At 38.4% G+C, this 12,302-nt stretch overlaps 1 protein-coding gene across 5 annotated transcripts in view; it reads left to right on the top strand.

Annotated features, from left to right (window-relative positions):
- Positions 1-12,302, top strand: part of RTL4 (retrotransposon Gag like 4) — a 365,948-nt gene that overhangs the window by 85,710 nt on the left and 267,936 nt on the right. The window lies entirely within an intron of this gene.

Raw genomic sequence — 12,302 nt, 5'->3', positions numbered from 1 at the left:
ATTTGAAAGAAAAACTTCTTGGATAAATTCAGAAGGAACACATCAGGGGTTTCTTTCTCTCTCTTTCTCTCTCTCTTCTTATTGGAGTATGTCAGACACACAATGTTACATCAGTTTCAGGTGTACAACATAATTGCTGTGCTCACCACAAGTGTAGCTACCATCTGTCACCATATGATGCTATTAAAGTACCACTGACTGTATCCCTTATGCTGTGCCTTTTATTCCCATGACTCTTTTATTCAGATTAACTTCAGCGTGTGCTTGAAAGTGTTTTGTGCCCTAGAAAGGTGATATAGTGCTGTGCTTTATAAGGAGAACCTAGCAGTTAGGCTGTCTGATTCTACCACTTATTACCTGGATTACCTGAGTGAGTCTATGCTTCAGTTTCTTTATCTGTAAAATGGGATAGTAAAAGTACCTACCCCATGAAGTTGTGTGAAGACTAAATGAGTTGGTGTATGTTAAGTATGAACAGGACTTGATACACAGTAATTCCTATACATAAGTAACATTATCTTTTTTGTTTTGTGATGACTTTCTGAGTCCATTTGTCTTCTGCTGTGGTTGCTTATCTTCTGAATTTGGATTGACAGGCATTCCCTACTCTGTTGTCTTACTTGATTTCTTTTGTTTAAAGGTAAATACATGGAAAGTCTCTATCTTTGTGTACCTGACAAGAAATAATGAGATAAGGCAAACTTCCTTTGAGCAAAAAAATATACCACAGATCATGAGTTTTCAGGTGAATTGGTCAGATTGGTTTGAACCAAATCCTGTGTGTACTTAGAGAATCATGGATCATTATGGTCAGTACCAAAAAGGGCAGATGCCCACCTGTGTGTTAGATTTACATCTCACAAGGTGGATCTTCCATTGACATACCTGAGGACTCCGTTAGGTCTATTCAGTCTTCTATATCTCCAGAAAAACAGAAAACAGAGGAGTTAAAGCAACACAGGAGTGAACAATGGCATGGCAAAATGTTTTAATAGAATTTAGGTAACTTTCTTCCTTCAGAATAAGGTTCCTCATTCTACCTATGTTCCTTCATCTACTGCTTTTTCCTGACCTCTAGGGGCACAAAACCTTAGCAGTTTGACCCTGAATTCAGGGACTTCCATTGTTTTTATTTTTTTGCAGAAACAATCTCATATTTATGTTCCTGACACTCTTCTTTCAGAGGGGGTTCTTTGTTTGCTTAAAGAAAAAATTTTTTGAGTTCCTGCTATGTATCTGCTACTATTTCTTTTGATCTTTATAACAATCTGTAAGGCACTGGTATTATCCTTATTTTATAAGAAACCTGAGTTTAAGTGAGGTTTGAATGTACCCAAGTCATGTAATATTTTATTTGTTGTGGCATTCTTCAAAATAGAAATAGCTTTACTGCTATTATTTTTTATTGTAGGAAAATGAATACTCAATGTTAAAGTAAATGAAAAAGTAGAGAAAAGCCTGAAGAAATTTTATTTAAAAAATTTTCAGGCTTTTCTGTACTTTATTTATTTGATTTGAAATTTATTTATTGATTTAAGAGAGAGTGCATATGTGCAAGAGTACGTGGAAGGAAGGGCAGAGGTAGAGAATCTCAAGCAGACTCCCCACTGAGTGTGGGGCCCATGCAGGGCTCCATCTTACAACCCTGAGATCATGACCTGAGCTAGAATCACCAATTGGATGCTTAACCCACTGAGCCTTCCACCTAGGTGCCCCGACCTGAAGAAATTTTAAAAACATGAAAATATTACTGTTGACATTTTGATATGTAGCCTTCCAAAACTGTTTCCCTATATATATATTTCTTTATAACTTCATTTGTGTTTGGGTAATCTCTAAGATCTCAGGCCCTATCTGATCAGGGCTGATCTGACTGACACATGTATTTTAGAAAGGTTCGTCTATTTGTCCATAAGTCAATTTTTGCTCATGCATCTCTCTTGCATGCTGAACAAAATATTTATCAAGAGAGCTGAAATGGTTCTAAAAAGCTGGACACGAGGTCACCTTGGGTGCCATCACTATACTTCACTGTGGTGGATTATGCTTCTCTTCCACATTTCTCATGCCTGACTCTCTCAGACTCTCTGAAAGGCAGCCTGAGGAGCTGATATCATAGCAGACCAGGAGAAAAGAAGGGGTTATACATTGAATACAAGGCACAAAATCTTTGGCAATCAGAATGTCAGTTTAGCCAGCTTCAAGCTCAGGGCTTTCCAAACATCTGTACTGTAACTGTGGCATAAGTAAAAATATATTTCTGTGGAATCTTGGTGTAAAAAATGAGAGTTGTGAGGCACCTGGGTGGCTCAGTGGGTTAAAGCCTCTGCCTTCGGCTCAGGTCATGATCGCAGGATCCTGGGATCGCGCCCCGAATCGGGCTCTGCCTAGCGGGGAGCCTGCTTCTCCCTCTCTCTCTGCCTGCCTCTCTGCCTACTTGTGATCTCTCTCTCTCTGTCAAATAAATAAATAAAGTCTTTAAAAAAATGAGAGTTCTAGCATTCAGAGGCAGTTAGCATTGGGGCTTTGAGACTAAGGGATCCATATATCATCAATATATTGGCAAACCTGTAGCTCAATTGCAGCACACTGGAGTGCTGGGAAAGACTAAGGAATGCTGCTAGTTAACAGCATTGTCCCAGGCTCTGCTCATATAGCTCTCCTGGTTATGTCTCTTTTGACCTCTCCTGGTTCCAGCTTCCACATGGCTTCTGGCAGATATTCTATCAGACAAAAATTGGCCTCCAGACTGTAATTAGATGGCTGATGACAAAATTTGGTTCCAAGAAAACAGAGTGGGTGTGTAACAGGTGCTGCTAGAACATAAAATGAGCCTGAGTAATCCCTGCTGCCCCTACAGAAACATGACGCACTTGCATCAGGTACTCTAGGAAAGTACCTGATTCTAAAATAATTGTTAAAGTGTATTATTTTTCTGATGTTTCACTATTAGCAACAAACAATGAGATGATGGAGGATTATAGAAGATTTGAAAGGTTGTCTAGTGTGGTGACAAAGTGTGTAATACTCTAATCAGTCCTAGCTCAGTTCCAATGCCTCTTACCAGCTGTGTGATCTGGGGCAAGTTACTTGGCCTCTCTGAGCCTCAGTTTTCTCATATCTAAAATGGGGACAATAAAAGCAATTATGGTTGTATGACTTCTGAGACATAAGGAAATGAGCAGCCCTCTCTTGAGGGAGCTTGAGGAGAAAGAGGAGGCTTATAGCCGAGCCAGGTTTCAGCTAAGCAAAGGAGTGTTATGTGAAGTTGACCATGTCAGAGAGTTTGCTTACCTTGAGGTTCTGGTTCCAGAGAGCCCAGTGGAAAAGTCTAGAAGGATGATATAGGTAAAGGAAGTACAGAGCAATCCTAGGAGTGAGAGTGAATTGGGATTAAATGGGGACATTTAGACATTTTGATATTTTCTCTATTGTATTTTTATTATAGGTGGTTTGGAGCATGTCTTTTCTTCCTCACTAAAATCATAATGGTTCAAGACCTCTTTGTAATCCCATAGGGCCATGTACTAAGTGTTCAATAAAGATTTTAATGATAAAAATATTATCTGATTAAAGTCATCCTGGAGATGCAATTCTGTCAAAGAAAGGCAACAAAATATTTAAACAGATTATACCCATGGGTTTCCTTTATTTTTGTTTTTTAATATTATCAGTCTCTCAGAGCACAGGTCAGGAGTGACTTCCCCCTTCCAACAAGCAAGCATTTCCAGATTTTCTGTGGTTCAGTGATAGACTCTTAATTAGAGATTCCAGCACCTGGGGCCTGGGGTAGAAGCCAGGATCAGCAGTCTGATGTTCCCAGAGTCTCCAGGGAAGCCTCACCTACTACTGGGTATGCCACTAGACATGCACTAGACCTCTGACTGACAGTTACACAGCTTCCACTTGGTAGAGATCCAGGCTCTTATTTCTCTATCTCTTGACTAAATCTTGATCACTTTTCCTATAAAGGGCCACACAGTAAATATTTTAGTAAATATTAGTAAATATTAGGCTTAATGGGCCAAAGGGTCTCTGTTGCAACTCATCAACTGTCTTTGTAGTGCAAAAACAGCCATAGTCCATATGTAAGCAAATGGAAATGGTTAAATGTTCCAATAAAACTTTATTTACAAGAATAGGCATCAAGCAAGTTTTGGTCTGCAGGACTGTAGTTTGCACACCCCTGGTCTAGAACATTCCATGTGTTTCTCACACCTTGGTTTAGTAACTCCAGCATGCCTACCTGATAATACAGGTTTGCATTCTTTTAATTTTTTTTTTTAGGTTTGCATTATTGATAAAGTCAGAGGTGAGGAATTCGTTCACTGTATCAGCCTGGATGCCTGAACATTATACCTTTTCATGCTTGAGCACACCTCTGCCACTGTGTTTATTATGGAGTCCTGTTGAATTCATGGTGGTGTCTTCTCCTTGATGCATTTGCAGAAACTCTGATTAGTGACTTTGGAGGCTCTGGGCAAATGGTCATCAAATTCTTTTTTGTACACCTAATCTCTTCTTGGCACCTGATGTTGTTCTTTTTCTTTTCTCTCATGCTTTTTCTATTATCTGAAAGATGTCATTCCCCTTGCAATGTCCTTTTTGATTTTGCTGTTTAGCCAAACTGCTCTTGGCTGCACCAGGCAGTGCAGACTAACCAGGATTTGCAATCAGAAAAAAAGAGTCCCGAGTGAGCAGCTTTCCCCTAATGAGCTCGGCCTTGGCTTGGCCTCCTGATTAGATCTCACATTCTACCAAAATGTGTTAAATGCAATGTGAGATCCTAGATTGGACCCTGAAAGAGTAAAAGGACATTAGTGGAAAAACTAGTGAAATTAAGTAATTTAGTTAATAGGAATGCACTAATGTTAATTTCTTTTGATACATTTACCATGGTTATATAAAGATGTTACCATTAGAGGAAACAGAGCGAAGGGTATATGGGAACTCTCTGTGCAACTTTTCTGTGAATCGAAATTATTCCAAAATGCATAGTTTATTAAAAAATAAACTTGCCTGCTTAACTGATCTCCCAGCCTCACCCATCCCATTTTGTTGGTAGGTGATATGGCAATCTCATTTATGATAACATGTGAAAAATGCAAGCCTTCCTACTCCCACCACAGTTTCCTCATTAATTCCCTGGTATGACATAACATATACCAAGGACACTTCTGAAGTAGATGGAAACACAATTCTCATTATATTTCTCTCCTCTAATTACCTACTTAGAAAATAATTTCTTAACACACACTGGGAGCAAAGAAAGTGTGAAGAGTCTTTTGAATTGTCAATAAGGAGTCCTCTTGGGTTCTTCGCCCAGTGGCACAAGTTAAAATAGTTAATTGTTAAAGAAAAAGTGTTTGGTTAGATTGAGCCCTCCCTGAGGAACAGATTCCTAGTATTTAATATTTTCTAAACTCTTTTCTAAGGGTGGCCTACCAAATAGGCTGGTAGATGAGGGGGCCAGTTAAACTGACTTGACTAGAGGTTAAAAAGGTCTCCAATTTCTGCTACCCCCTAATTAATGTGGCCCATAGTTCTTCACTCCTGTGAGTTAGGCCTAGGGCGTTAAAGTGTTCCCCATTAAAATGCAAACATTGCCTAGAATGGGGAATAAGTCCAGTAAGGCTAACCAGAACCTGCTTAACCAGAACCTAAATGAAGTATGATTCATTCATAGGGGGGCTGTGGTGGGTTGTTATTCTTGTGCCTCATATATTTAGGTAAAAACCATTTTATGTACTCACATATACAGTCACATGGAAATACCTTTAAAGAAAAATGAATAAACAAATGAATAGCTTTGTGGGTGGACCATTTTGTATGCAAAAAAAATGTTGATTTAGTTATTTTTGTTCCTGGGTTATATGTGGGTCAAGTTCGTTAATCAGAATCTGGTTATGTCAGGTAGGGCAAGCGAAAGATTGATGCCCTAAGAACAGGAAGATGAGGTTAATGCTTCAGAGCTGGGACATGGAGATTGAAGCCTGAAGAGTTTGCTAAGGCAAAATGGAACAGACAGGTATCATTCATTCATTAGTTTATTTAACATATTTTCTTTGAGTGCTTAATTATATATTGGACACTCTTTTAGGCACTGAGTGAACAAAACAAACAAAATTGTCTTCATGGGGTTTATATAGATTGTAAATGGAAAATGTATAATATGTTAGGAGGTGTTAAGTTCTATGGAATAAGAAAGCAGGACAAGGGAATAGATAGTGATGATGAGAGTTGGGGGTGCTGTCCCAAAACCAGGTGATCATGATTTAGAAGCTAAAGAAATCCAATATAGCAGCAAGTTAACACTTGTGAACAAGAGAAACTAAAGACAAACACTAATGCTAGGGCAGAAGCATTTGCTCTGTACTTTGGTTTATTCTTTGCTGGATGTAGCAGACTTCTGTCCATAGGTACTGTCAGAATCCTGAAGTAGCAGACTTCTGTCCATAGGTACTGTCAGAATCCTGAAGGAGTCCAATGAACGGAGGCAAATTTTGCTACATACGGTCACCAAATAGTCTTGACATTTTCAGACCTTCCCTTATATCCCCACCGTGGCTTGCATTTATGCTATCTTGTATGCCACACCCCCTTTCCATTTTCCTGATAGTCTACAACCTAGATTAAAGGGGTGGGTTGGAGGAAAACCAAAAAGGGAGGAAATTCCAAAGCAAAGTGAAAAATCTTAAAATTGACATTGAACTTTTAGCTCCAGAAGCTTAACATCTAAGCATATTTCTTAAAAGCCCAAGAAATATAGTATCTAACACAGTACTTGACATAAAATCCATGCTTAATAGATATTTGAAAGAATGAATGAATTGAACAAATGCCACAGCAAAGGAGCAACTAGAAGCAAAAGAAGAGGATAAAAATGGCTTCGTGTGATATCAGCTTTTTTCCAAACATAAACTCCCCCTGCGGATTTTGCATCTTCTGGAATAGGGTCATTTACAAGCAGTTAATTAAACCTCTTTTTCCCCCCTTAAAAACTAGTCCATGCTAATTAAATGAGGTCATTCATTTCTCTTACTTAAAGAACTACTTTGTGTACCTTATGGACTTGTAGGTCAAAGTAATGTGATCTTGCTGCATCCATAAATGTTCAGGACCTTGGTCTTCATGGACCTAAGAATAATCTCTTTAAATCACCTCATGCTCTTTAAAGATAAGAGGAAGACTCCCCTCCACACACCTAGTGTTTCAGTTATCTGATTCAGATGCTTCAGGATCTGATGCTAAATCTGTACCTGTTATCTTCCTTTCTTCAGTTAAGAGGTGGCTGCTTGAATTATAGCCTTAGCTATTATACCTGAACTGCTCACTTACTTAAAAACTGTGTCATTTTAAAATGTAATTAGAAAAATGTATTGAGTTCAATCTGCAGAACAACAAACATAATTGAACAGAACAAGTATTTTATTTCTTTAACTCCCACTTATCAAAAATTATAAAGATGTGAATCTAGATTTTCTGAAATGGAATTTCTAATACCCTCACTCCCACTCTCTCCCAAAAGAAGAGAGCAAATCAATTCTAGTTCATGTTTTCCTTCCTGACCAAGGCAGAACGTATTCATCATTCTTTGGGCAGAAGGTCATGTGGTTTCCTTGAATCATGCTTTGCTTTCACATTCTGCTATTTGATAAAAGTCCCTGTGGAGACTTCTTGAATGAAGAGATCACCTCTCCAAAATGAATGTGTTCATCTCTTTTATTATAACACAAGAACTCATTTGAGATCTTGGTCAGAGAAATGGATTATAAGCTATAGCCAGTGACTGTAAGACTGGTTTATGACCAGCTAAACGAGCAGCCATCCCTTCATTCTCTTCAGGAGCTCCAGCAAAATTATCTAAATGTTAGCTCTCTGGTTTTCTATTAAGAGTCTGCAAATAATCTCCAAGGAGTCCCCAGCTCATTACCCAAGTGTTTTCTTAACGGAGCTAAAAGCCTGGACAGACTCGGATTTCATAGTCTACTGGTTATGGAGTCCCAGAACTAGAATGAGTCTTAGAGATTATGGAATCCAACCATATAATCTTAGAAGGGGGAAACTGAGGTTCAGAGAAGGAAAGTCACTTGCAGAGTTACACAACTAATCAATGATAAAGTTAGGATTATAAAGGCAGTTTTCTTGATTCCCAATCTAGTGTACTTAACACTAACCTCTCATTAATGTTCAGCACTGCAAACAACTTATGCATAGTTATGCACTTACTATGCTTGTTTCTTTGTTGTGGAGTAGACAGCCACTGTATCCCAACAGTGATTCAGGAGACGGGAAGTGCTCTTGATTTTATTCACCTTTGCCCCATTTTAATAAGGTTAGGCTTTTCTTCTTGCATCAGCTATTTTGTTAAATATACATTTTTTTCTAAGCATATAGATAGGATTGATAAGTAAACAGAGAGATGGATATATAATCTCATTTAAGCTTCTTTGTTACATGCTGTGCTGTTACAGAATTGTGTGTTTTTTCTCATTGTATGTATTTACTCCTGTGTGCATAGCTTCAAACTGAGGTTTAAGAAGCAAACGAATGTGTGTGTGATCACACACACACACATACACACACACACAAGCCAAACTACTTGGGTTCAAAACTTGGCTCCCCCCATTTGTTTTCTGCTTAACTTTGGACAATTAGCTTAACTCCTCTGTGCCTTAGTATTCACACCTTTAAAAATGGGGATACTAATAGTACCCACTTCAGTCTCAGTTAAAAAGATCAGTCAGAGAAGCAGAACCAGTATATGTGATAGATAAAAAGATATGTTATTATAAGGATTAGATATTATGCAATTGTGGGAGCTGTAGCATGGCTCATTTTAGTATTTGGCGTTGAGCCTAAATCAATTGGGGAAGTGGGGGAGAGGTGCTTAAGAGGACAAACTGGATTCCACAAGGACAATCTGGAACCTAATATCTTTCACCACCTTCAGCCTTGATGATGTGGGTAACCTCCAGGAAAAGCTGGTATCCTTCACCATGGAACTGAATATGTACCTGGTGCAAAGTTAGAGCAGCTAAAGAAGGACATCTTGAGGGAGCTAGAGGGGCTATATGAACTGAAATCTGACCCCATAAGGACCTTCAGTGTCATAGTGGTAGCTCCTTCACTTTCACCATTCAGATCTTGTGCAAACTTCTCTTGTAGCTAACCGTAACTTGGAGCCGTACAGGGGAAATAATTCTGAGAAACATAGCTCTAGATAATAAGTAATTTGGCGTAATACAAAGCCACCACACTGTGCCCAGTATACTGTAAGCATTTACTAGACATTAGTTCTTATACTTGCTAGTGTGGTTCTTTAATTAGTGCTTTTCTCTTCTACTAGATTGCTTTTTCTCTTCTACTTTTCTTCTCATGAGAAGAGAGAATATGTATGTTTTTATGTACCATTGTATCTCTCCACCTAGCACAGTGGCTAACATATGATGGAAACTCATGAAATACTTGTTGAATGAGTAGAAAGGCAGGCAAGACATAAAGAAGACAATTCTCCAAATTGTAACTCTTGCAAAACAATCTGTCAGCAAGTATTATAGATGGTATATGGAATTCAAACAAATGCATAAGATCTAGTCTTTGGCCTACCTTGCAGTTAAAGGGTGGGAATTGGACATTGAGATGGTAAGTACTTCAGCAGCACAAGGAAGTTTGAGCAGAGAAGGACTGGTGATAGCAGAACTGGTCCACCTGTTGATGTAGTCTCCAACAGAAATATTCATCTGTGCTGAGCATTTTCCATTTGTTTTTCTAGACTCAGTCCTTACCCTTCTGCATTCTTGTGCTCCAGGAAGCTGACCTTTACAGATGTACCAAATAAGATATTTTGCCTTTTGCCTTTTCAGTTATGTGCAGCCAATGTAAGACAGCACCAGAAGATGGGAGGAGATGAAGGTCAGGACAATTATTCCCTCAGGTTCCTGTTAGTTCTCAGTTGCTGAATTCCTCCCTCAAAGACCACGATTTCTTTTTTTTTTTTTAATTAAATTTAATTTTTGTCAGTGTTCCAAGGTTTATTGTTTATACATCACACCCAGTGTTCCATGCAATATGTGCCTTATTTAATACCCACCGCCAGGCTCACCCAACCCTGCCTCCTCCTCCCTCCAAAACCCTCAGTTTGTTTTTCAGAGTCCACAATCTCTCATAGTTTATCTCCCCCTCCGATTTCCCCCAACTCCCTTCTGCTCTCCAACTCCCAATGTCATCTGTGTTATTCTCATGCTCCAGAAGTAAGTGAAACCATATGATAATTGACTCTCTCTGCTTGATTTATTTCACTCAGCATAATCTCCTCCAGTCCTGTCCATTTTGATACAAAAGTTTCTGATGGAGGCATAATATTCTTTTGTATATATGGACCATACCTTCTTTATCCATTCATCTGTTGAAAGGCATCTTGGCTCTTTCCACAGTTTGCTGAATTTGGCCATTGGTGCTATGAACATTGGGGTACAGATGACCCTTATTTTCACTATATCTGTATCTTTGGGGTAAATACCCAGTAGTGCAATGGCAGGGTCATAGAGTAGCTCTATTTTAAATTCTTAAGGAATCTCCACACTGTTTTCCAAAGTGGCTGCACCAACTTGCATTCCCACCAACAGTATAAGAGGGTTCTCTTTTCCCCACATCCTCTCCAACTCTTATTGTTTACTGTCTTTTTAATTTTGGCCATTCTAACTGGTGTAAGGTGATATCTCAATGTGGTTTTGATTTGAATCTCCCTGATGGCTAATGATGATGAACATTTTTTTCATGTGTCGGTTTGCCATTTGTATGTCTTCTTTGGAGAGGTGTCTGTTCATGTCTTCTGTCCATTTTTTGACGTGATTATCTGTTTTCTGTGTGTTGAGTTTGAGGAGTTCTTTATAGATCTTGGATATCACCTGTTTGTCTGTAGTGTCATTTGCAAGTATCTTCTCCCATGCCAGGGGTTGCTTCTTTGTTTTGTTGACTGTTTCCTTTGCTGTGCAGAAGCTTTTGATCTTGATGAAGTCCAAAAAGTTCATTTTTGCTTTTGTTTCCTTTGCCTCTGGAAACATGTATTGAAATAAGTTGCTGTAGCCGATGTCAAAGAGGTTACTGCCCATGTTCTCTAGGATTCTAATGGATTCCCACTTCATGTTGAGGTCTTTTATCCATTTTGAGTTTATCTTTGTGTATGGTATAAGAGAGTGGTCAAGTTTCATTCTTCTATACATAGCTGTCCAATTTTCCCAGCACCATTTATTGAAGAGACTGTCTTTTTTGCACTGTATATTTTTTCCTGCTTTGTTGAAGATTAGTTGACCATAGAGTTGTGGGTCCATATCTGGGCTCTCTACTCTGTTCCACTGGTCTATGTGTCTGTTTTTGTGCCACTACAATGCTGACTTGGTGATCACAGCTTTGTAGTAAAGCTTGAAATCAGGCAACATGATGCCCCCAATTTTGTTTTTTCTTTTTCAACATTTCTGTAGTAATTCAGGGTCTCTTCTGGTTCCATAAAAATTTTAGGATTATTTGTTCCAGCTCTTTGAAAAATGCTGGTGGAATCTTGATCAAGATGGCATTGAAAGTTAAGATTGCTCTAGGCAATATAGATATTTTAACAATGTTTTTTCTTCCAATCCATGAGCATGGAATGCTTTTCCATCCTTTTGTGTCTTCTTCAATTTCTTTCATGAGTGTTCTGTAGTTCCTCGAGTATAGAGCCTTTACCTCTTTGCTTAGGTTTTATTCACAGGTATCTTGTGAGTTTTGGTGCTATAGTAAATGGAATCAATTCTCTAACTTCCCTTTCTATATTTTCATTATTAGTGTATAAGAAAGCAACTGATTTCTGTACACTGATTTTGTATCCTGCCACATTACTGAATTGCTATATGAGTTCTAGTAGTTTGAGGGTGGAGTCTTTTGGGTACACCAGCACTCTTTACACCTTAAAGAACTGGAAAATCAACAACAAATTAAGCCAACCCCATGCAGAAGAAGGGAAATAATCAACATTAGAGCAGAGATCAATGAGATAGAAACTAGAGATAGAGTAGAACATCAACAAAACTAGAAGCTCTCAGTTTTTTTTTAAAGAATCAATAAGATCAATAAACCAATGGTCAAAGTAACCCAAAAGAAAAGAGAGAGGATCCAAATTAATAAAATTATTTATGAAAAAGGAGAGATCATGACTAACACCAAGGAAATAGAAATAATCATCAGAAATTATTAACAGTTATATGCCAATAAGTTATATGGATGCATTCCTGAAAACCTATAAACTTCCAAAACTGAATCAGGAA

Source organism: Mustela nivalis (genome assembly GCF_964662115.1).
Source record: "Mustela nivalis genome assembly, chromosome: X".
In the NCBI taxonomy this organism is placed as follows: domain Eukaryota; kingdom Metazoa; phylum Chordata; class Mammalia; order Carnivora; family Mustelidae; genus Mustela; species Mustela nivalis.
Note: the sequence above shows the minus strand (reverse complement) of the source record. Positions and strands in the feature narration are given on the sequence as shown.